This window comes from Myotis nattereri (assembly GCF_964212035.1).
Source record: "Myotis nattereri genome assembly, chromosome: 1".
NCBI lineage: Eukaryota > Metazoa > Chordata > Mammalia > Chiroptera > Vespertilionidae > Myotis > Myotis nattereri.
This window is the reverse complement of record NC_138075.1, coordinates 184,863,220-184,889,744: the sequence shown is the minus strand read 5'-3', so window position 1 is coordinate 184,889,744 and position 26,525 is coordinate 184,863,220. Positions and strand designations below refer to the sequence as shown.

At 37.3% G+C, this 26,525-nt stretch overlaps 1 protein-coding gene across 5 annotated transcripts in view; it reads right to left on the bottom strand.

The window, feature by feature from the left end:
* ANKRD17 (ankyrin repeat domain 17) overlaps positions 1–26,525 on the bottom strand; it is a gene marked incomplete at its 5' end in the record, with an annotated part of 174,194 nt that overhangs the window by 106,376 nt on the left and 41,293 nt on the right. The gene's annotated exons all lie outside the window — the stretch shown is intronic.

The following is a 26,525-nucleotide window of genomic DNA, read 5'->3' as shown; positions in this document are numbered from 1 at the left end:
TATCAATGGAACAACCAAAGCCTGGGTAACAGCACATGTTTACAACATGGTTGACTCAAACTTCTAAGTCAACTGGTGAGACCTCTGCTCAGAAAAAAACTCCTTTCAAAATATTGCTGCTCACTGACAATGTACCTGGTCATTCAAGAGTTCTGACAGAGAAGTACAGTAAGATTGATGTTGTTTTCTTCTTTCTTTTTTTAGATTGATGTTATTTTCAAGCCTGCTAACAAAACATCAATTCGGAAACCCGTAACTCGAGGAGTAATTCTGACTTTCAAATCTTATTTAAGATATACATTCTGTATGGCTATAGCTGCCGTCCATAGTGATTCCTCTGATGATTCTGGGCAAAGTAAATAGAAAACCTCTGTAAATGCTTAACCACTCTAAATGCCATTAATGACATTCGTGATTCACAGGAAAGGTCAAAATATCAACATTAACAAGAGTTTGGAAGAAGCTGATTCTAAGCCTCAGGGATGACTGTAGACATGATGGAATCAGCAATAGAACTAGAATTATAAGTGAAGACTGAAATGTGAATGAATTGTTGCAACCTCACGATAAAACTTTAACAGATGCTTTTTATGGATGGGCAATGAAACTGGATTCTTGAGATGAAATCTGGCGGTGATGACATAACAAAACGATTTAGAATATTACATAAACTTTGTTGATAGAGCATCAGCAGGGTTTGAGAGGATTCTGAAAGTCTGAGAGTAAAATGCTATCAAAAAGCATTGCATGCTATAGAGAAATCCTTTGTGAAAAAGGAAGAGTCAATCGGTAAGTCAAACTAAATTGCTGTCTTATTTTAATTGCCACAGCCACCCTAATCTTTAGCAACCACCATGATTAGTCAACAGCAAGACTTTCACCAACAAAAAGATCATGACTCGATGATGGTTTAGATAATGGTTAACATATTTTAGCAATACAGTCTTTTTTTTAAATTTTTATTGGTTTCAGAGAGAAAGGGAGTGGGAGAAGGAGACAGAAACATCAATGATGACAGAGAATCACTTCATCCTGCATGTCCCAACTGGGGATGAAGTCGTAACTTGGGCATGTGTCCTGATTGAGAATCAAACAGTAATATCCTGGGTTCATAGATCTACACTCAACCACCGAGCCACACCAGCCAGACAGCAATAAAGTATTTTAAGTGCTTTTTTAGACAAAATGCTATTTAACACTTAATAGACTAATGTAAATATAACTTTGTATGTGCCGAGAAACCAAAAAATTCACAACTATCGCTATATTCACTTTATTGTGGTGGTCTAGAACCCAACGTGCAATATCTCTGAGAAATGCTATAGTAAGATAAATAAGCAGTATTTGAGAAAGGTAATATGAAAGATGGTTTTGGATACATTGATGACCAAAAAAAATCTGTTAGGAACTTACTACTTCAATATGTCAAATGACATATTATGCAAGGTGGGGATGGGAAAAAGGGTCAGTCTCTGAGCATAAACATAACTTAGAAAATGAGAATCCAGTAACTCCAGAATTTGGACTTCTTGATCTTGAACACTCCCCTCCCCTATCCTCCCAATCCACCCCTACCCACAAATTTATTATTGCTTCTGTTGTCCTAGAAACTACCCTGTTCATTTACCTGTGAATTTCAAGAAGATAATCTATATTTTAAGAAATGTTATCTAAATCTTGACTATATAACTAACAAATGTTTTAAAAATAATAAAGACTTCCCACTCTTGCTCCAGAAAAACAAGGTATCTTCAATCCAAAATTCTCCATGCATAAAATGTGAAGATTTTTTAATCCAGTCAATGAAGAAAAATCTCTCCAAAAGAATTTTTGTTTTTTTATTTTTCCTTAGTGTTAGTGTTTTTATTTTATAACCAATTTTGTCATTTCTATGACATAAAGTGATTTTAAAGATGTAGCTCATACTTGATACCACTTTACCTACAAAACATAAAAGTTCATTAGAATAACTTGACTTAAAGGCCATCATCATAATAAACTCAAGTGCTGTCACTTATCCAGTGATATTCAGAGAATAGCCTACATACACATTAATTCAAAGCAACAACAGTTTTTGAATCTTGGTATTATCATTATCAAAGTATCTGTTGCATATAAAATATATTGAAAAGCTGCATATAAGAAGGTGGGTATTAAAAAGTTGAGGAACTTGAATCTGTTAATTTATTAACACTGACTGAATAAATTATTTTTAAAAAAACATTTTATTTTTTAAAATATACTTTTATTGATTTCAGAGAGAGAGAGAGAGAGAGGATATCATCGATAGGCTACCTCTTACACACCCTCTACTGGGGAATCAAGCCTGAAACCTGAGTATGCGCCCTTGACCAGAATCAAACCTGGGACCCTTCAGTCCGCAGGCCAAAACTCTAACCTCTGAGGCAAACCAGCTGGGGCAATGGTCGGCCAACTCATTAGTCAACAGAGCCAAATATCAACAGTACAACGATTGAAATTTCTTTTGAGAGCAAAATTTTTTAAACTTAAACTATATAGGTAGGTACATTGTTATTAACTTAATTAGAGAGCTACTCCTAAGCTGGCCTTTGCTAAATACGTCCTCAATCTGAGGGGTCGGCCTCAGCGAACGTACCCCCACTTCTTCTAACACCACTTCTTCAAAATAGACTCACCTAGGCCGAAAACCAACTTCTGCACATGGGCCACGAAGTTTCAATCGCACTATACGTGCGCATCCGCACGTGGTATTTTGTGGAAGAGCCACACTCAAGGGGCCAAAGAGCCGCATGTGGCTCGCAAGCGGCCGTTTGTCGACCACTGAGCTAGGGCAATAAATTAATAGTTTACATTATGTCTCTCAAACAAGCCCAGAAAAATAGGGTATTTGCTCTTCCTTGTTCTTTGAATATAGAAACAGGATTATATGTAACATAAAACATTCATAATTATAGCCATAATTATTTATTTTCTTTTGCATATGGCTCTGAAATCTAATAAAATATTTGGTCTGTTCTTAAATACAGTAAACTTCAGCTAAAATACTACAATTCTTAATAAAGAGTAAGTTATTCAAAAATTAATATATTTTTCTGTACAATTAAGAAAAAATCTTTAGTAGTTACTGAACGCTGATCTATGTATACACTGAAATGAGATAAAATAAAAACAAACTCTGTCTTGTAAAAGATGTCAATTCTGAATTTAGACAATTTATGTTTCAACAACAAAAATTACTCCAAAAAAAGGGTAGCGGTGGAATAACAAGATTAAGCAGATACAAAAGAAGCTAGAATATTACTCCTTATCTCTAACATCTCAGGTAGTTAATAAAAAATGACACCTTGCCGTAGCCAATTTGGTTCAGTGGATAGAGCATCAGACTTAAGAGTCCCGAATTCAATTCCGGTCAAGGGCACATGCCAGGGCTGTGGGCTCCATTCCCAGTAGGGGGCTTGTAGGAGGCAGCAGATCAATGATTCTCATCATTGATGTTTCTATCTCTCTCTCTCCCTCTCCTTACCTCTCTGAAATCAATAAAAATATATTAAAAACAAAATAAAACGTGATACCTAAAAATTAGAAAATTAAAAGCATATTACAATATAATAAACATATTACTAAAATGTCAGATTACCTAAATATAGGAAAGCCAAGACTGAATAAAATAATGCCAAAAGTCTACTTTCAGAGAAAGGGAGCAACTAGTTACAAATACTGTTTAATTAAATTTAATGCCTACAGAAGAACTGGAAAAGACACATAGTTTCAAACTAGAAATGAAACAAAATCAAGGAAAGTCAGTAAATTCAGCTAAAGACAAGGGGTGGGATGGAGGATAATAAGAAAATACAATATCTATGACATAACTTTCAATATTAGGAAAAAGACCAAAGGCAAAAACACCAAGTTACTATAAAAGTGAGTAGAAAATCTTATCTTGTTTTAAAAAAAGAAAACAAATGTAGTTATGCAATGATATGAAAGATTCAGAAATAAATTAGTAAACTATACTTCTATTTCACAGTGACATGGAACTTAGTATATTATGAATAGAAAATATACAGTCTTTGAAAATAAAAACCTGACCATACCTTAAGCAAAGGAAAGACTCGGCAAATTAAATAACACAGATTATATTCTTGGTTTACAAAGCTAAAATAAACTAAAAATTAACAATAAAAAGATGATATTCTACTTGAAAATTTTTAAAAAAAGTCTATCAATTAACTCTCAGAGTACAGTGGAAATGAAAATTTAAATTGTGAGCATATCTCCTATGGGACTTGGCCATAGTTGCCCTTAAAGAAAAAATTTGAGCCTTAAATGTATTCACTAGAACACAACCTTAAATGTATTCATTAGAAACATTTAAAATACATAAAACACTTCAAAAATAAAATACAAACCAAATTATCCTATATAATAAAAGGCTAATATGCAAATTGTTCCCTCAACTGGAGTTCAACTAGGGGTGGGGCTGGCCAGCCAACCTCCTGCATCCCCTCCCAACTGGCCCCGATAGAGGTGGTCCAGCTGGACCCCACCTGTGCACGAATTCGTGTGCCAGGCCTCTAGTATCAATTATAATTTATAATAAAAATAGAAATGAAAAAACTAAAGGGGCACAGAATTAATAAAACCAAAAACTGTTTCTTGGGTAAGTCTAGAAAGAGACAAGCCTTGGCAAATATGATGATGAAAATGAGAGAAAGAAACAATATTAAAGTTTGAAAACTGAACAGTATAAATCAGTAAATATGAAACTCTAAGCAAAATGGTTTTCTAAGAAAAAGAACTACAAAAATTAACTAAGGAAAACATTAAAGCATAACAGAATATGTCCAAAGAAGAAATCTTAAGGGTAGTCACAAATCTACCCTTGAAAAGGAGGAGAGTATTAGGTTATTTACAAATTCCAGAAAACAAATGAGAAAACTCACTAGCCTAAATAAGTCTATTAGCAAACCTGAAAAGGAATGGCGAAAAAAACCAAACACTAAACAAGAACTTAAATCATTAGAAAATTAAATTTGGCAGTTATATAAAAGAATATCATACAACACAAATAAGAAAGGGGATAAAGAGAATACTCAGAAAGACAATCCTATATAATAAAGAGGTAATATGCAAACTGTCACGCCCTTGCACAAGATGGCCGGCCCCATGTGGTGACAAGATGGCCAGCAAGGGAGGGCAGTTGGGGGCAACCAAGACTGCAGGAGAGGGAGGGCAGTTGGGGGCAACCAAGACTGCAGGAGAGGGAGGGCAGTTGGGGGAGCGGGGGGACTAGGCCTGCAGGAGAGGCCAGTTGGGGGCAACCAGGCCGGCAGGGGAAGGCAGTTAGGGGTGACCAGGCTGGCAGGGGAGCAGTTAGGCATCGATCAGGCTGGCAGGGGAGTGGTTAGGGGGGGATCAGGCTGGCAAGCAGAAGCAGTTAGGGGCAATAAGGCAGGCAGGCGAGTGGTTGGGAGCCAGCAGTCCCAGATTGTGAGAGGGATGTCTGACTGCCCATTTAGGGATCGGGCCTAAACCGGCAGTCGGATATCCCCTGAGGGGTCCCATATTGGAGAGGGTGCAGGCTAGGCTGAGGGACACCCCCTCCCCCTGCCAGTGCATGAATTTCATGCACCAGGTCTCTAATTGTATATAAAGAAATAGTTATCTTCCCCTGCCTGGAATGCTTTTCCTCTTTTCTTTTTTCCCTCTTTTTCTTTCTTTCTTCCTCTTTCTTTCTTCCTTACTTTTTCCTTCCTTCCTTCCTTCCTGCCTCCCTCCCTTCCTTCCTCTTTCTTTCTTCAGGTCATAGTTTATATTTTATCTTCTCAAATGATACTATAAAAGAAGGTTCTCTCCTCACCTCTCTACCACACCATCCTGTTTGTTTCCTCCATAAAACTCTCACAGCCTAAAATTATATTGTTCTTGGATACTTGCTGATTTTCTCTCTTCTCCATATATATATAAAAAGAGAGGAACCATTCAGACATAGAGCTCTCACCAGTGTGAGGCAAAGTTCCTAGCAAAATACAATATCCAAATAAACACTAGCTGAATAAATATTAAAAATGAAAACATGATCAATATTAAGTAAATGTATTATGTAATTCCTGACATTAAATTATTAGAGGTGAAAAAAGAATATGTATCATTTCATCAAAAGCACATTATAAAACACAATACCCATAACAATGAAAATGCTTGTTAAGCCAAGAAGAAAATTGCTGTTCTTGATAATATAGTCTACCAGAAATCTAAAGTATAAATAAATACAGAAGTTTAAAAATGAGAACCATTCCATTTAAATCAGGAAAGATGACCAAATGAGAAGTATTAGTGAACAGATCTGGAAACCTAATCAATGCAACATGACCAGAAAGAACAACAAAAAAAAAGCCTTAGAGAACTATAAATATTAAAAAAAGGAGACAACTAAATGCTATCATTTTCAGAAAACATAATCATCCTTCTAGAAATTTCAAGAGAATTACTTGAAAACTAAGTAAATGGTAAGATCAACATACAAAAACCAATAGATTTCCTATAGACTAGCAATAACCAATTGAAAAATAAAATGTAAAATGGAAGATGTAATTCACAATAACAAAAACTATAAAATACCCAAGAATAAACCTAACAAGAAAAGTGTAAGACCTACATGAAAAAAAACACACAAAACTTTAAAACTTTACTAAAGGACATAAAAGAACACCTGAATAAATGGAGAGGCATACCATGTTCCTGGATGGGAAGATTCAATAGTGTAAAGATGTCAATTCTCCCCAAATTAATCTGTAAATTCAATGCACTTCCAATCAAAATCCCAAAGGGATTTTTAATGGAACTTGACATGTTGATTCTAAAGTTCATCTGGAAGAGAAAATACACAGAAATTGCCAAAAAAAATTTTGAAAAAACAATTGGAAGTGTGCCCTACCAGATGTCTAATATAAAATGACAATAATCAAAACAAAGTATTAAGTCTGGAATACATATAATTTGGGCTTTTAAAATATGATAAAGGTAGTATTTCAAGTCAATGGGCAAAAAGATATATTGTTCAATAAATTATTTTGGAAGAATGACTATGATACTTGGAAAAATAGTAAAGTCCCTATCACAGAATATATTTTTTAAAATTTCCAGATGAAATAAATTCTACTAGAAACAAAATTAAAAAAGAAGAAAATATAAGAGACTAAATCACTATAAGAAGGTTTTTCCTAAAAGACACAAAACCTAAAAGCTAGGTAGGAAAAGACCGACAGATTTTGACTGTATAAAAATGAAAAATCCATAGACTAAAGTAAGACAACTGACAGGTCAGAAAAAATTATGAAATATAATGTATATATTATAAACCGAATTATAAACAAAGCCTAAAATTTCAGTAAGAAAATGACAAACCACACAATGGGTAAAATGAGTAGGCAATTTATATGAGAAATTGTAAATGATCAATCAATATGCTAAACTTCATTGGGAATCAAGAAATACAAATTAAAATGAGGTATTATTTTTCACCTATTAACAAATATCTAATGTTTCAGAGGATAATTTGGCAGAACCAAAAAGCAACATTTAAAAATGCAATTTTATTCTTGTAATCCAGTCCACACTAATACTCATACGTCTACGTAAGCAAAAATATAGGTACAAGGGTGTTCATTACAATATTGATAACAGAAAAAATAAATCCATATGATCACCAACAGAATCATTAAATAAATAATACTATGGAATAATAGCTATCTGAAGAATAAAGTAAGTAGATCTTCATATAAAGGTCTATACCACGACTATCAAATAAACCTGTCCTGCTCATTCTGTCTCACCATTTTTTATCTCTTTAAGCCTTTACTATTTACTTTTATAAAACATATCAATAGTGACTATTCCCCCCAATTTGCTTATTGGCTTCCCTTACCTGAATGTAAGTTCATTGGGCAAGAACCCTATTTTACTCCTTGCTCTATCCTTTGCATCTAGAATAGAGCCTTAAATATAAAGTACTTAAAAATATTTACTGGATTAATGCAAATATGGATGCAGAAAGATATCCACATTATATTTAGTGGAAAATGCAAGCTGCAAAGAAACACACATGGTATATATCTAAGTTGATTTATTTTTTAAATATGCATTTGCAAAAATACAAACAAAAATTTTCAATATGTACAAACCCAAGTTATTAACAGTGGGAATCAAGAGTGAAATAAAAGAATTTTACTTTTTACTTGTCTGTACCTTTAAAAAAAAATGACCACATACTTCCCTAGTGTGTGATTTGAGCAAAAAAAAAAAAAAAAGGAAAAAAAATTTAATAAAACAGTTTAGACCAGGGGTGGGCAAACTTTTTGACTCAAGGGCCACATGGGTTCTTAAACTGGACCGGAGGGCCGGAACAAAAGCATGGATGGAGTGTTTGTGTGAACTAATATAAATTCAAAGTAAACATCATTACACAAAAGGGTACGGTCTTTTTTTTTTTTAGTTTTATTCATTTCAAACGGGCCGGATCCGGCCCGTGGGCCGTAGTTTGCCAACGGCTGGTTTAGACCTTCAAAGAAAACTATGAGGGATAACCTAACCATTTCCATATTTCTAACAAAAAAATTCCAAGAGCTATCTTGACTATTTAATTTGGGATATACAGAATTAACTTGCTGTTACACATATATGTAATTCAGTATGAAGTATGCAATGTTTATAGCAATAAAAACAATTGTGCTGTAAAGCATTAAATGCATTCTCACAATCCTCACATTATGCAAAATAGCACATTGATGATAGCATGGCTTAGACAAAATTGGACTAAGGACATTCCACTCAAAACTTATGCAACTCAAATCAAAACACTAGTATTGTATTAAAAATACGAGCTTACCTAAGATTTGGAAACAGCCTAAGTGCCCATCAGCAGATGAACAGATTAGAAAACTGTGGTACATCTACACAATGAAATACTATGCTGCTGTAAAAAAAAAAAGGAACTCTTGCCTTTTGCAACAGCATGGATGGAACTGGAGAGCATTATGCTAAGTGAAATAAGCCAGTCAGAGAAAGATAAATACCACATGATCTCACTCATTTGTGGATTATAGAGAACAACACAGTCTGATGAAAAGGCACAGACCCAAAGACTGAGAAACAGCGATCAGGCTATCAATCCCCAGAAGGAAAGTAGGGGAGGGCGGGGGTAAGGGGAAGAGATCAACCGAAGGACTTGTGTACATGTATATAAGCCAAACCAATGGACATGGACAACAGGGGGATGGGAGCATGAGTGTGTGGGGCGGGGGGGGGGGGGGGGGGGGAGGTTGGGGGTTAATGGGGGGGATGAGGACACATTTGTAATACCTTAACTAATAATACAAAAAAAAAAAGAAAAAAATTGTAAATGGAAGATTATAAGAGAGGGTTTCACGTGCCAGCAAAAGTTACTGGCGTGCCATGTTTGGCACGCGTGCCAGGGGTTACCCACCCCTGATTTAGCCTGTGACAGGCAGGTAGTTAAAAAAAAAAAAAATACGAGCTTACTTGAAAAGACATTAAATTCCACAAATAAAAACATACAATAAATATTTATTAACTTTTAAAAGAAAAAAGAACACTGAACATCAGATTAAATATATTATTTACTCTTCGATTTGATATAATCAACTGTTAGTATTGTTAGTATACTTTGCATTCAGCTCCTGTTATTTAGTGGTATAAAACCTAAAAATAATGAGAAAAACTGTGTATGAACCCACGTACCTTCAGAGTTAAACTGCCACCATTCCTCTAACTTTAGAGTATCAATATCTTACCTAATAATAGACAAAGATGTAAATTGACCATACCTTCGCTACACCCACCACTGGCTAATCAGAGTGATATGCAAATTAACTGCCAACAAAGATGGCGGTTAATTTACATACGTAGGCTCCAAGCAGTGGAGCAAAGCCCGACGGCCCCGGGGCCGGCGGAGCAGCGAAAGCCCCAGGGCCGATGGAGCAGTGAAAGACTCATGGCCCGGAGCCAGATCCGGCCAGAGCACAGCCAGAGCAACGGCCTGGGTCCCGGGTGCCAGAGGAAAACCGGTGCCAACAGCCAGGGGAAAGGCCTATTGCACGAATCTCTTCGTGCAACAGGCCTCTAGTCCTATCTAATTAAAGACAAAAAGGGTAATTAACCATACCTCCGCTACGCTTTTCATTGGCTAATCAGGGCGATATGCAAATTAACTGCCAAGAAAGATGGCAGTAACCTCCAACAAAGATGGCAGTTAATTTGCATACGCGCAATGATGGGAGGCAAAAGGGGAAAGATGGAAGAATGGTGATCGGCAACCCAGGCGACAGACAAGAGCTGGGGGTGGGCAAATACCACCTTTCCCCACCCCCCAGCCGGTGATCGCCATCGGAAAGCCGGGCAGCAGGCCAGGTGGCAACCCCGAACCCCCGGGGGCCGGGGTTGCCGGCTGGCCTGCGGCCCATGATTGCAATGGCGATCGGAGGGAGGGAGAGCCGGGGCGCAGGCCAGGCAGCACCTGGGCACCTGACATGCAAAAGTTGGGGATGAAATGACTTTTCCCAACCACAACTACAAATATCCTGGGGAAGGCATCACTGAAGAGTTCACAACTCTCTTACTTGGCAAGGAAGAAAAAAGTTGGCAATAGAAACAATCCCTTACATCAAAGTTAAGGTCCTTCTGGGTAAAAAAGACTATTTCCAACGTAAAGGAGGGAGCAGGCAAAAATAATAGGTTCTCATGACTTCCACTGAAGATTGAGCATATGACAGTCAAAACGAACATACAAATTAAAAGACAGTGGACATTCAAATGACCTGAATCAACTGTCACTGTTTGTCCCAATAGCAGCAATGCTTATGTGATAATATAGTTTAACAGACATACAAAACAAGTCACATGATAAGAGAGGTTCGGCTTCTAAAGTAAATTGAATATGTTCTTGAACCGGTTTGGCTCAGTGGATAGAGCATCGGCCTGCGGACTCAGGGGTCCCAGGTTCGATTCGGTCAAGGGCATGTACCTTGGTTGCGGGCACATGCCCACTAGGGGGCGTGCAGGAGGCAGCTGATCGATCTCTCTCATAGATGTTTCTGGCTCTCTATCCCTCTCCCTTCTTCTCTGTAAAAAATCAATAAAATATATATTTTTAAAAAAAATTCTCATTTCCTCCCCTCTGACTATAATTCTTAATTTTCCAATCAGAAAATTACCCCAGGTGATCCAGTAACATGTAGAACTCCAGTAACCTAACTTATTTAAAAAAACAAACACCCAAACATTTTTAAAATATTTAAATTGATATTTTAGGGTTAAAATTAGAAGATATTTAGATCCAAATATATTTTCTGAATAGAAAATATTTAAGTTTTTTATTTTAAAAAAATAAACATAAAAAAATATATGTGATACATCTTCCCAAGGAACTCTGAATTAGTACCTTTCCCTCTAACTTTCTTCAAATTGAGAGAATCTATGGAGTTCCCTATACTGCACAAGTTTTAATGAAAGAAAATAAGACTTTCTAAGAGCATCAAATACATGTTTTCTTATTTACAAACATATACACTCTTCTCTCTCTCTCTCTTTCTCTCTCTCTATTTAAAATATATTCTTACAGATTCAGAGAGGAAAGGAGAGGGAGAGAGATAGAAACATCAATGATGAGAGAGAATCATTGATTGGCTGCCTCCTACACGCCCCGTACTGGGGATCAGGCCAAAACCTGGGCATGTGGCCTGACCTGGAATCAAACTGTGGATTCCTGGTTCATAGGTCAATGCTAAACCACTGAGTCACACCTGCCGTGCTCAGTTCCTATTTATAAATTCATTCCAAGGACATATACAGCTTGAAAAGCTTTGGAAGCAGTTTCAAAAAAAACAAAACACTAGCTTTTAAGTAACAAGAAAACAGTTGTAGAAGAAAGTTTAAACTAAAAGAAAAAAATTGTTTTAATTTACTCAAGAGTGGGAACATCCTCCATGAAAATGTGTACCTTGACTGTGGATGGCTGGGTGGCCTTATCACACCTTAGGAATTCAAATGCTTTTTACAATGACAAGAAAGAGAATTTCATCTCACTTCTCTCCCAGGGTAGATGTCCGTCAACAGAAGGTGGACATCAATAAAAGGAGGGGCTTGCACAATCAATCCAGAAAGTCAGCAATCTATGAATAATCCAGAACCCAGTATTTATCTCCTCTGCCACACACCCTCCCTCCCAGCCAGTGAGCAAGATAATTACTCTCAAGTCAAGCTAAGTGCCCCCCCAGTTACAGTGGCCCAATGCTGACATACAAAGCTTACAAATAATTCTCACTCTGGCATAAAAGTGACAACTTTCTTGGAAGAAAAGCAGATACTGTAAATTTCTCAAAGTCTTCCTGAGACATTTTTTAAAGTAATTTTTACTTAGAAAAAATGCATACATGGCAAACCATCTGTAATAAAAAGCCCATTCTATAAAATTTTACCTGGTCCTACTCATATCTGCAATCATAATCATATTTACAGACAAATATATCTATACTAATAAAAGAGTAATATGCTAATTAGACTGGAAGACCTTCCAGGAGACCTTCCAGATGTTCTTCTGGACAAAGCCATGGTGGCGGGGCCGACGTAGAGGCGGTCAGAGGTCAAGAGGGGAGGGCAGTTGTGGGTGATCAGGCTGGTGGGGGGGTGGGGCCACTGGGGGTAAGCAGACCAGCAGGGGGCCAGTTGGGGGCAAGCAGGCCATCAGTGGGGGTCAGTTGGAGGTGATCAGGACTGTGGGGGGGGGCAGTTTGGAGTGAGCAGGCCAGCAGGGGGACAGTTGGGGATGAACAGGCCAGTGGGGAGGGAAGGTAGGGGCGAGCAAGCCAGCAGGGGGGCAGTTTGGGGTGATCAGGCTGGCGGGGGGGCATTTGGGGGCAAGCAGGCCAGCAGCGGGGGGGAGGGCAGTTGGGGGCAAGCAGGCCAGCAGGCAGAGTGGTTAGAGGCAATCAGGCAGGCAGGCAGGTGAGCGGTTAGGAGCCAGCAGTCCCGGATTACGAGAGGAATGTCCGACTGCTGGTTTAGGCCCAATCCCTGTAAACTGGCAGGACATTTTTCAAGGGGTCCCAAATTGGAGAGGGTGCAGGCCAGGCTGAGGAACACACCCTCCCCCGTGCCTGAATTTCGTGCACCGGGCCACTAGTCCTATATAATAAAGAGCTAACATGCAAATGGTCATCACGCCCTCACACCATAACAGCTCACTCAACACTGGGGAGAGAGGAAAGGGGACCAGCCAGGCACAAATGAGCCTGCGAGAGAGGAATGGGGACCAGCCAGGCTGAGGCACAGGAGAGGGGCAAGCCGCCCGCCCCACAGTCCTGGGCACCTGCGACTGCACCTGTGCCTGCGGCCTGGGAGAGGAACAAGCCGCCCGTCCTGCGGTGCCAGGCACCAGCACCTGTGGCTGTGGTCCGGGAGAGGGACAAGCCACTGTCCCATGGTCCCCTGCGGCTGTGGCCAGCCCAGGCGAAGCCGTCCCAGGTCCTGGGTGCCTGCAGCCAGCCAGAGGGAGGGAAGCCTGGGTCCCATGTGCCTGCGATCGCCTGGAGGAGGGAATCCTGGGTTCCTGGTATGGGGCGAGGCAGAGGCGGTTAGGGGAGCAGTTAGGGGCAATCAGGCAGGCAAGCAGAGGTGTTACGGGCAATCAAGCAGGCATGCAGGCAGGCGAGCGGTTAGGAGCTAGCAGTCCTGGATTGCAAGAGGCAGTCGGACATCCCCCGAGGGGTCCCGGACTGGAGAGGGTGCAGGCCGGGCTGAGGGGGACCCCCCCCCCCCGCATGAATTTCATGCACCGGGCCTCTAGTATGTGTATAATCTAATAAAAAAAAATTCTGAAATTACCCCAGGAAAACAAGTGTAAACTAGAACTGCTCCAAGCAAACTGAAACATGTTTACTCCAACCACCTACTAATTATATATAAGCATTCATTTTACAGAAATATTCAGTGGAACAGAATAGTTTTACTAAAATATCACTGACTTTGATCCATTACCTAGAATCATGATGACAAAATATGACTTATCACTTAATAAGCAATAAAAAGATTTAATTCGCCGAACCGGTTTGGCTCAGTGGATAGAGCGTTGGCCTGCGGACTCAAGGGTCCCGGGTTCGGATCCAGTCAGGGGCATGTACCTTGGTTGCGGGCACGTCCCCACTGGGGGGCATGCAGGAGGCAGCTGACTGATCTCTCTCATCGATGTTTCTGACTTTCTATCCCTCTCCCTTCTTCTCTGTAAAAATTCAATAAAATATATTTAAAAAAAAAAAAAGATTTAATTCTATATACCGAAACTTTTAAAATATCCAACACCATTTACTTTAGTTTCTTTATGCAAATGAAAACTACATTTGGCACAATGCAAAAAAATGACTAGCCATTGGTAATATGTTCCATTTGATAAAGAGATTAAGGATAGGTCTACTTGACACTCAAAAGCTCAAGAATTCCTAAAAAAATGTACCTAAGTAGTTTAATACGGCAATATTGGTAAAATGTCTTTGAAATATTATTTCTATGCAAAATTTCATCCAAAATCCTTATTTTTGTCAAAGAAGACAACCTGAATGTTATTAACAGTCACATGATTCAACATTAAAACCTCAAAAAGCAATTCCTTTGTATGAAGAGTAATAACAGAAAGAAACAAATTAAAAGATAATTTACTTAGCTCCCCTAGCTTCTTTGGCTCAGTGGATACAGCATCAGCCTGCAGACTGAAGGGTGCAGGTTTTGATTCCAACCAAGGGCACATGCCCGTGTTATGGGCTTGATCCCCAGTGGGGGGCATGAAGGAGGCAGCTGATCAATGATTCTCTCTCATCATTGATGTTTCTCTCTCTCTCTCCCTCTCCATTCCTCTCTGAAATCAATCAATCTATATATATTGATAATATAATATATAATATATATTGATAAAAAAAGATAATTTACTTTAGTAATTACAGCTTCACCACAAATCATAAGAGATTAAACCAAAATTATAAAATTCATTTTGTTGGATATCTGACGTCTTTCACACATCCCCTAATATCAAAGCCATCCTTTCCCCACAGTGATACCCAAATACATTCTCCATGAATGACATAATAAATGAATCATGAACAAAACAAATGACAAATTTTGTGAAAGTTAAACATCCTAGCTAAGGAAGGTGATCTAAAACTTGTAACATTATTAAAAAAAGAAAAGAAAAAATACAAAAATTTGGTGAGTTCAGTATCAAAAAACTCAAACTCCTATCTGAGTGAAAATCCAAGAGAAAGTGGCTATATAGCACCTTCTAAAAATTCCCCACTCTCTTCACAACACATCTCATTCTAGTCATGGATCCAAGTGCCTCAAGATTATCATTACAGTACATCAGCAATCATGCCACATGCTTGCCCTGGGCCCTTTTTAATAGGCTGAGAGAGAGGGAGGGGGAGGGAGGGAGGGAGGGAGGGAGGGAGGGAGGGAGGGAGGGAGGGAGAGAGAGAGAGAGAGAGAGAGAGAGAGAGAGAGAGAGAGAAATTGTGTGTGTGTTTGCTTGCAGGAGAGGAGGGAGACAAGAGAGGAAAATAGAAACAAAAAGACAAAGAGAAAGGCAGTACTAGGCACCTTGCAGCAAGAAATACTCTATTTAACTGAGGAAAACAATGTCTCAGATTATCCTATATAAAATACCCTCATTAAGTCTGTCTATTCAAATCCCCTTCAAAACATTAACTTTAGAGGCATACCCCAGAAATTTGCAATTACAGTTCCATCTGCCTAAATTTTTTCATTCCTCAGAGAGGTATTTTTTGACGCTATGAACAACAGCTTCTCCCCTTTGTCAGACCATCAACTTGTTTTTGATTTTTCAATAGTACTGATGACTATATTAAATTATATTATTTATTTTCTACATTAATTATATATTGTCAGTCTTTCCAACTAAAATGTAAGTTCCATGAAAGTAGGAGCTTCATCAGTCTTTTTACTGCTGTTCTCTAAGCCAAGAGCAGTGCTGGACAACTAAGAGGCAGTCAATAAATATTTGTGGAATGATTATATATATATATCACTAAATATATTTAACCATGACAAGACCTTTACTTGGAGACCCTAAACTACACCTCTATGCCTCCCATATTTTTTCATTTCCTTAAAAAGTTTCTGATAACAAGTATATCCGTGAAGTGTATCTTTATCTTCTAGAAGAGTACCATTACAATGAAAATTTATATCAATTTTGTACATACCCTTTTAGAAGCTAGAAAAACATTAACCTCAAAAATGTTCTTGCACTAACAGAGATTTACTTATATTTTAAATCCATCATGAATTTCAGAATCCCAATAGAGAATCACAGAAGAGCTTCTGACTCTGCATTAGAAATAAAACAGGTTTGGATTACAAATTGAAATAGACAGCAAAAACATTTTTGTCCAGATTACTTAAATACTGGGGGGGGGGGGGGGAATAAGCCCACCAAGATAGACTTTTGTATGACTCTCCCCACCAGAATTTTTTTTACAAAGATCAATTCAAAGGTCTGCTTCCATTCAGCTTTTGTTTTTCTCCTTCTCATTCTACACTTTGGTTTTATTTGACATCACACATAGACCAGAATTTTACAGTTGTTTTCTGGTTATATCTCCATGTCCCATCTTGCTTTTTACTTCTCCATTCAATCTATCATTCATTCATTCAAACTTTATTTTTACTGTTGATACTTCTACCGATGTCCCCATTTCCCCCTTTTGTCCACCTCCACCCAGCCCCTATACCCCTCTTTCCGCTGGCCATCACCACATTGTTGCTATGTCTATGGGTTTTATATATGTGTACTTTAGCTAATCTCTTCACCTTCTTTTCATCCAATCCCCCCACGCCTCTTAATAAAGAGGCAACTTTACTTCCTTGGTGTTATAAAGTTTGTGCGCCCCAAAATTCACATGTTGAAATCCTACTCTCCTCAATATGATAGTATTAAGAGGTAGGGCCTTTAGAGAGTAATTAGGATTATATGTCATGAGGGCAGAGCCCTCATGAATGAAATTAGTACCCTTATAAAAATCACAAGAGAAGATGCTTCCTCTCTTTGCTCTCCATCACATGAGCGTAAGGCAAGAAGTTGGCAGTCTACAACCTGGAAGGGGGTCCTCACCAAAACCCAACACCATGTTGGCACCCTGAGATCTCAGACTTACAGCCTCCAGAACTATAAGACATAAATTTCTGTTGTTTTTAAGCCACTTAGTCTAAGGTACTATGTTCTAACAGCCCAAACTGACTAAGACACTTGGAAAGTTTGGGGACACATTGCTTTAAATTCTCTTGATACAGTCTTAAGAGCAGAGGCTCTAAATTTTGTATCTATACTGAAATTAATGTACTGGTTTGGGCATAAGTATTTTTTAAAATATATAAATTTTATTGATTTTTTACAGAGAGGAAGGGAGAGGGATAGAGAGTTAGAAACATCGATGAGAGAGAAACATCGATCAGCTGCCTCCTGCACACTCCCTACTGGGGATGTGCCCACAACCAAGGTACATGCCCTTGACCTGAATCGAACCTGGGACCCTTCAGTCCATAGTCCGACGCTCTATCCACTGAGCCAAACAGGTTACGGCTAGGATTTTTAAAAAATATATTTTTATTGATTTCAGAGAGGAATGGAGAGGGAGAGATAGAAACATCAGTGATGAGAATCATTGATCAGCTGCTTCTTGCACGCTCCCTACTAGGGGGTTCAAGCCAGCAACCTGGTTCATAGGTCAATGCTCAACCACTGAACCATGGTGGCTGGCCTAGGCAAAAGGATTTTTAAAAGCCCCCTAGGTAATACTAATGCAAGACCAAGGTTAAACCAATGCTTAACAGATAAAAATTAATAGCTGTATCATGAAAGTAGTTTATTATATGATGATAAAAATAACTTCCCTTAATTAAAAGGCATTTAGTCATTTTAACTATTAGATTGGTTTATATTAAAAAATAATCCATTTTATAAGTCACATAAAAGACATGAAAACTTTCCTCATGCTATTTCTTAGTTATTAAACAAACACATCAGAATACCTCAAATGTACTCAGCACTATGCTAAGCACTGATGGATAAAACTGTACTCTTGTATCCACCTATACCTTTTAGGTGTCCCCAACTCAACCACCATTATCATCACTTTCTCCTTTCCCTCAGGGGTTGCTCTGGATCAGAGTACAACTGCAATGACAAATACAAATATACCTTTTGGGGACAATGTTCAGATTTAACTACAGATTTGTTGATGTTTTTACTCAAGGATTATTTATAGGGCCTAGTAAATCCGAAAAAAGAAATTAATTCTGTAAAGAACAGATATCCCAGAATATAAAAGTTATAATGTCAATAGTTAATCTGCTTAAATAGTGGCAGGTAGTAAAAAAAAAAAATCTTATCTCATCACATCATGTTTTACAATATAAAATAAATGCTAGCAAGGCCGAACTAAAAACATAACAGATTAATATTATCTGATTTCCAGAAGGGAAAGATTTTTCCAAGTATAAAAGAAGAGAAAATAATCACAAAGAAAAAGACATGCTCATATAAAAGTATTCTAAAAAACGCCTTTAAAAAAGGATATATAAAATCAGAAAAAATTTTTTTATCACATTTGACTAAGATTCACATCAATACATATTCTCTCTAAAAAAAAAAAAAATGGCCAAAGGATATTTAAAAAAACATTTTTGTAACAGAATAACTGGAAATAATCCAGATATCCAATAATATAAATGCACAGTAAGTTATTATTCAAGATAAAATAGTGTGCAGTCACCAGAAAAGTTATTTTCAAAAACATAAATGAAATAGTAAAAGTTCAAAACATAAATATGCTTCAAAACATAGTAAGTTAAGACATCAAATTCTCAAGCCTAGTAAAAATATTTTAGACGTGAGCATAAAGACTGGGATACAAATATTAAAACATTCATGTTTTTCCTTCATGCTTCAAAATCTTTACAATAAATATGTATTCATGTAATTAGCAGAAAAAGTTCCAAAATCAATATCCTTTGACCTAGAAATCTCCTAGAATTTTTTTTTAAATCCAGAGAAAACACAGAAAAATACTCAATGCAGTATCCTATATAATAAAAGCCTCATATGGAAATTGTCCTCTCGCCCATGAGTTTGACAGAGTTCAACTGCTCGCTATGACGTGTGCTGACCACCAGAGGCCAGTGCAGAACGTGGTAGGCATCAGCAACGTGGTGCTGGCAGTGGGCAGCAGTGGAGGTGCTGCCAGCCCCAATGGGCCCCGACAAAAGCGGGACCATGGCGCGACGGTGGAGCAGGTGACCAGGCGGCACCAGGCCAAGGTAGGTGTGAGCGGGGGCCCAACTGCCCACCGATTGCCCCATAGATGGCGACCAGTGACAGTGGCAGGGGGTGGGGACACTGCCCGTCTCCCAGGCACTGAGGGAGCTGTGCAGGGGCCCAATGACTCAGGTGGAGGGGGTGTGCATGGGGGCCCAGGGGCCCAGGTGCTGCCCAGGGCCCAGAGATCAGCTGGAACCTGTCCTTCCACACCAGACGCTCACACTTCGATCGCCAGCCAGGCCTAGGAACCACACCTGGGCTCAGATTTCATGCACTGGGCCTCTAGTTATTTATAATAGCAAAAGAAAAAGTAACTTCACATATTTAAATTAATATTTCCACCAAATATTAAATGATAAAGAAAATATAAATGTGTGAGGGGAAAACATTAATATATATAATATGGTCCCAATGTTTAAAATGAGCATATGTCTGTATTTGCATAAAGAATGGACTGAAAGAAAAATACCAAAATATAGCATCATTCATTTTAACTTTCTTTGAACCACTCTGTATTTTCCAAGTTTTCTATGAGAGTATATAATTTAAAAAGTTTTCCATCCCTTCCCTACAGTTAAAAATAGAGTGATTGCCATTTATAATAACCTAAGACATTTCATTTTAAATTGCTTCGAAATTCATTCACTCCTCTAAACATAGCCAAGAGCAATTTTTGAAAAAATTCACTAAATATGTTTAGGCCTCCTTAAAATGCACCATAAAACATAAGTATATTAGATGCTGCTAAACAAACATGGTATACTTTCAAAAGTTAACATTGACAGTCATCTGTAGTAGGAGCATCTGCAATGGAACTGCATGATACTGTATAAGCTGAGTACATACTGCATGTACATGATATGAAATGACTTTATAACTAAAAAGATAAGAGCTCTTTTTAGCTCTATTAGCTATGTGGAACTCTATTAGCTATGAAAAATATTTCATTGCAATTTACCACAACTTAGTCTATTTTCCCACTATATTTGGTCAAACATTTTACCCCTACATCCTTGGCAGAACCAGACCAAATGATTTCCGGGGCCTTATAGGGTTTGTGGGCTGGACTTCCCCAGCCCTTGTTTGGTCATGACAAAGTAACTGGTACTTAACTAGGCTTCCTGTCTCTTTACAAACAATGAATAACAGGCAAAACAGGTATATGATAACACAACTCAAAAAAAACAAGACATAAACTCTACTACTTCCCCATCCGCATGCCATATCCAGCAGTATTTGAGGAAAACATAGCTGAGAAGTGAAGTCTTACTTGTTCAGGAGATGAAGATCAGACACTGGAGCTGAGAAAGCTAAAATCTGTGGGCCAGAATACTGAAGGGAAGAACTGGGAAAAGAACTACTGGGGAACTACAGGATAAACAACTATCTGGAGTTCCTACAGGGTTGGGATGTATGTATGGAGATCAAATCAGCCAGAGAAGAGGGATTGCACTTGAGAGTATTTGTAGAGAATCCAGAAAGGCCACATATAAGAGTAGGCAGCCCTAATCGGTTTGGCTCAGTGGATAGAGCATCAGCCTTCGGACTCAAGGGTCCCAGGTTCAATTCCGGTCAAAGGCATGTACCTTGGTTGTGGGCACATCCCCAGTGGGGAGTGTGCAGGAGGCAGCTGATCGATGTTTCTCTCTCATCGATGTTTCTAACTCTCTATCCCTCTCCCCCCTTCCTCTCTGTAAAAAATCAATAAAATATATTTTTTTAAAAAAAGAATAGGCAGATGACCTAACTACAGTACAGGTTCCTAGAAAAGAATGCTTAAAAAGAATGAAGCTGATTCACACTGCTAAACAAAAAACAACAACAAAAGAACCCAATATTCTTTAAAGAAGGAAAATAACACTCAGACATTCAACAACGTAATATTATTATGTCTATCAGAAGGGGGAGAGAGAGACATCAACGGGTTGACTCCTGCAAGAGCTCTGACCAGGAGCGAAGCGCGAACCCCAAACCCAAGTACATGCCCTTGAGCAGGAATCAAACCCGCCACCCTCTGGTGCGTAGGCCGATGCTCTAACCAGTTAGCAACACCAGCCAGGGGGGGACTTAAAACTCCTTTAAAACATGGTCAAAGATTTAAAGAAAAATTTGAACATAATATAGACAGAAATGAAATCTATAAAAATGAAGCATCAAATAGAATTTTCATAGTTGAAAAAATACAGTCTTTGGTACCAAAAATTTACTGGATGGCACTGCAGAAAACCAGTGAACCTGAGACAGAACACAGAAATTATGTGAACAGAAGCACAGAGAGCAGAGACAGAAAAAAATGTCCAGAGGCAACATTACCTTTAAAAGAAAATAACATCGAGTGTAACTGTAATCCCAGGAAGAGAGTAGGTGAAAAGTAGAAAAAATATTTGAAGAAATAATGTCTGAAAATTCTCAAAATTAAACAAAAAAATATAAACTCGCAAATCCAATAAACTCAACAAACTTCACACAGGATAATCCCTAAGAAAATTATACCAAGGCATGTCACAATAAAACTACTGAAAATCAGTAATAAAAATACCTTTAAAAAGCCAGAAGGGGAAAAAAGGCACTATGTACAAAAGAAGAAAAGTAAGAATAATTGCTGACTTCTCATCAAAAGGAATGAAAACCAGCACACATGGGTTAGATTCCCATTCCAGGGCACATACCTGGGTTGCAGGTTCAGGATGGCGAGGCGTGTATGGGAGGCAACCAATCATTTTCTCTCTCTCACTTCAATTATTTCTCTGTCTCTCTCTCCATCCCTCCCTCTCTTTCTAAAATCAATGGAAAAATATCCTCGTGTGAGGATTAACAAAAAACAAGCATTTACTGTGTTTGAGATACAATGTAAAGTCACTGAAAACACCAAGAAGAATAAAACTATTCACAGCAGATCATACAATAACACTAAAAGCTCAAGACAATGAAAAAAGAATCCCATTAAATATAATCTAGAAAATCATAAAAATCAATGTCAACATAATTCAGCATTCTCCCTTACCTATCACTTTATGAAAGATATATTCTTTGTAATTCAGAAAATGTAAAATGATGATCCACCTGACAAGATTTATTAAATGACACATGGAAGGTTTAATGTTAATATTTTGGTTCTTTAAATGGGTACAGTCTTATAGAAGGGAAACCTTTCTATCTACTGTTATTTCCATTTATTTCATGAAGAATACTATAAACAATAGGAAACTCAGAAAAATATTTTTATAAGATAAAATGTTATACAAATGTGATAAAATATTAAAAAGGAAAAATTTCCCATATGTGTAAACATTTAAAACACCAGCACATGTTTTTAGAAAATCTTAAATAGTATTTCCTTATAAAATACAAGAATTTAGAAACTTTATTTCTCAAATCTGCTTAACATTTCACATAAATATATGTTAGTCTTTGTTATGATGACAGGGCATAAACTACAAATGCAGACATGTGACAAGGACTAGGAAAGTGAACAAATTCAAGGTTAGAACCAGCTAAGAATAAACACTAGTTAGATGAATGCAGTCAACAAATGAGGTCTGTGTTAGGCTGGTCACAATATCCAAACATTAAGTAAAAGATCAGAATCTGGACAATCTACAGCAGGAAAAATAAATCAAACTGAACTCAGCAGCAGGTATCAAAACTCAGAGAAAGGGGCTAAATGATAAAAAGTTAGAGATTAAACAAGGAATTCAGGCAGCAGAAAACACCAACAAGCAGTTTAACACTAATCTCAACAGTTGCTTAGAAACTGGAGTTGGGAAGGGTTAGTATTTGAAAAATGGAAAGAGATGTGCAGATGTTTACTGACATTTCTTTTCCTATAGAAACACAAGATTTCCATGCCAATCTCAAATTATGGCAAAAAATATAATACAAATATACACGGGTATATAAATATAAGTACAAAAAGAAGGTACAGATTTTAAACAATTCAATTTTGCTACCAATCAAAAGAATTTGCAACAAACAGCTTATTTAGTCTTTAGATAACCAAGATATACATTATTAGAATCTTACTGTTCATTTTTATAGACAATAGAAAAGAGAACTAGTCTCAGAGAAAAAAAAACCCTTGATTTATGAAAACCACCAGGCACCTGTGATAGTATACTGAAAAGAAACAGGATTCAAATTCCTTTACAAAGTTTTTCCCACTTCTTAAACCTGTTATACTGTAGTTCAAGGACAGAAATCATGGCGATCCCCAAGTCTTTCAGAGGATCTATGAGGTCAAAACACTTTTATAATCCTACAATGTCATTTGTCCATTTCACTGTGTTTACATTTACACTAATGAAACAAAAGTAATGGTGGATAAAACTGCTGGCCCACTTAATACAAATCATGACACTGATCACATTCTTCTCTGCCATGCACTCATAATTAAAAGAAAAAAAAGGGGTGAAATGGCTAGTTCCATTATGAAGTAGTAAAAAATACGAATTTTTACATTTTTAATCATGAGCATGACTTTTTAATATTCTCTGTAACAAAATGAAAAAATTTCTACTGTATACCTAAGTATGTAGTTATCACAACAAAAACACTTGTGTAAATGTGAGCTAAACCAGTAGCTTTTCCTGATGGAATATAATTTTAACTTAAGACAGAGTTCAGACTTACTTGCCAGACATTTTTTTTTCAAAATGAATGAAGTGAGCCTGTCATTTCAAGTGAACAACTCTTTGTCATCTGTGATAAAATTTCATTGGGCATTTAAATGGGTGTTAAAATTATTTGTCATCCCAATGAAAATCAAATAAACACTAAAAAGTAAATGTTTACCAACAGAATTAAATAGGATATATGATTGTATTTTATGTGCTTTTAAATAAACTATCAATGGAAAACAAAATTAAAAATTTGGCAAACATATATGACACTGTGAATGTGACATCTTCCCAGTTTTTCACTTTTCTAAGGAGATCAGTGGTAATACTAGCAAATATGCTTTTTTAAAAAATATTGTAGAATAAAATGCAGCATTATTGGAAACTCAGTAAGTAAACCAGTATTTTCCAAATGACCAATGTATGATATTAGAAAATTGCCCTAGCCAGTTTTGCTCACCGGTCAGAGCATTGGCCTGTGGACTGAACGGATGTGGGTTCAATTCTGGTCTAGGGCATGTACCTCAGTGGCAGGCTCAATTTCTGGCCCCGGTATGGGCACATGTGGGAGGCAAATATTGTCTCTCTTGCATCACCAACTTTGTCATGATCAAGTCACTTCACGTCAGAATAAGTTCTTAGGTCAAGTGTCAGAACAAAGCCCCTAACAATTCAGAACCAGGAAAAGTGCATATGCTGTTTGTGCACGTACATGAAGAAAATAGATGAACTTTCCTAACTCATTCTCTACAACATGCATTAACCACTGAACTATGATGAATTAATGTGGAACTAGTGGCATTTGGACAACCTGGCCTTTACTCTCATACAACAGTAATTGATTAATTCATAGATGTTTAGTTACACTACCTTTTTTTTCTTCTTTTTTTTTCTTTTTTTTAAAATATATTTTATTGATTTTTTACAGAGAGGAAGGGAAAGGGATAGAGAGTTAGAAACATCGATGAGAGAGAAACATCGATCAGCTGCCTCCTGCATACCCCCCCACTGGGGATGTGCCTGCAACCAAGGTACATGCCCTTGACTGGAATTGAACCCGGGACCCTTGAGTCCGCAGGCTGACGCTCTATCCACTGAGCCAAACCAGTCAGGGCAAGTTACACTACCTTTTAAAAGCCATTTGAAGCCTTCATAATCCACTAAAATAGTCTTCTTTACAGGGATTATTAGCTATCATAAGTGTCTTCTACTACTTTTCCCACTTCCCCCTAAAGTTGGAGTATAAAATTAATGTTACAACTTCTACCCCTCCCTCCAGGATAAACTTCACTTTCAAATAAGAGTACATATTCATAATGCATACTATAGCAGGAACATGAATATGTAAGCATATATGTGAGTGTATTGTATGTATATGTACATATACACATATATTCCATATACTGATTTAAATGTTAATAGAAAAATCTTTAAGGATAAAAAGGTAAAAATGGGATCCAGGAAAACTACTAGATAGCCCAACATTCATGATAATACATATTTAAAAATATAAGTATAAAAAATATAACCTAAAGGTGCTTAGATAAAGAAAAATATCTGTCCGTTGATAAATTCAGAATGCTGAAAACATGGGTTTCCAAATCTTCAAATAAACAAATGAAGTAAAATATTAGTATTCATATACATATCTGTAGGCATCCTAAATTCAAGAATGTTTCATTACCAATGGTAGACATTTTGTCTTCTGAACTTTTACCTTCGTGAAGCAAAATTCAATCTCATTGAATTTGAAGTGCCTAGAACATTGAAGGTATTCAATTAAGTACTGGAGTGAAATTTTTAACATTCAATATACTCAAAATGTCTGACCTTTCCAAAACCTTTTAATAAATTGAAAATGTTATTTATATCAATCAAATAATTTATACATTACCTAACTTTGCTGTCTCTAGATCAATATATACACTTATGTACAAAAAGGTGCTCTAACTCTTCCTAGTGAAAAATATCACCTTGGTTATACTAAATTTAGGATTTTAACATTAGAAATCCAGATTTACTGACATAATATATAATGTATATTACCTAAGCTAATACATTTTATAGAATAAAAATAAATATAGCAAGTATCTGTCAAAAGAGTCTATTTCAGGGAGATTTTATATCATTAATGAAAGTAACTTTATACTATCATTAAAATAATAGCAAGAGGATTTTCCCTGTTTGAACTAGAATGCACTACTTATCATTAGCCCATAATATCTGACAAATAATAAAGAAGCATCAACATTCTCATGACTCTTTCAATCTAATCTATAGATATAAAAGGCTAATATGCTAAGTGTCCATCTGGGTAATGACCTCACATAGCAATGCCCAGCTTACTCTCCCTAGCGACTAGCCTCCTTGAAGTTTCTTCAGCCCAGGAACACAACTTGCTTTATAGCAAGGTGGAAACATTTTATACTTTAACCAAATGTCTGTGAAGCATTTTCCTGTGCCTCATCTCATTTGATCCTCACAGAAGTCCTGGAGTAGGTAGATAGGAGACTCGGTAGAATCCTTTT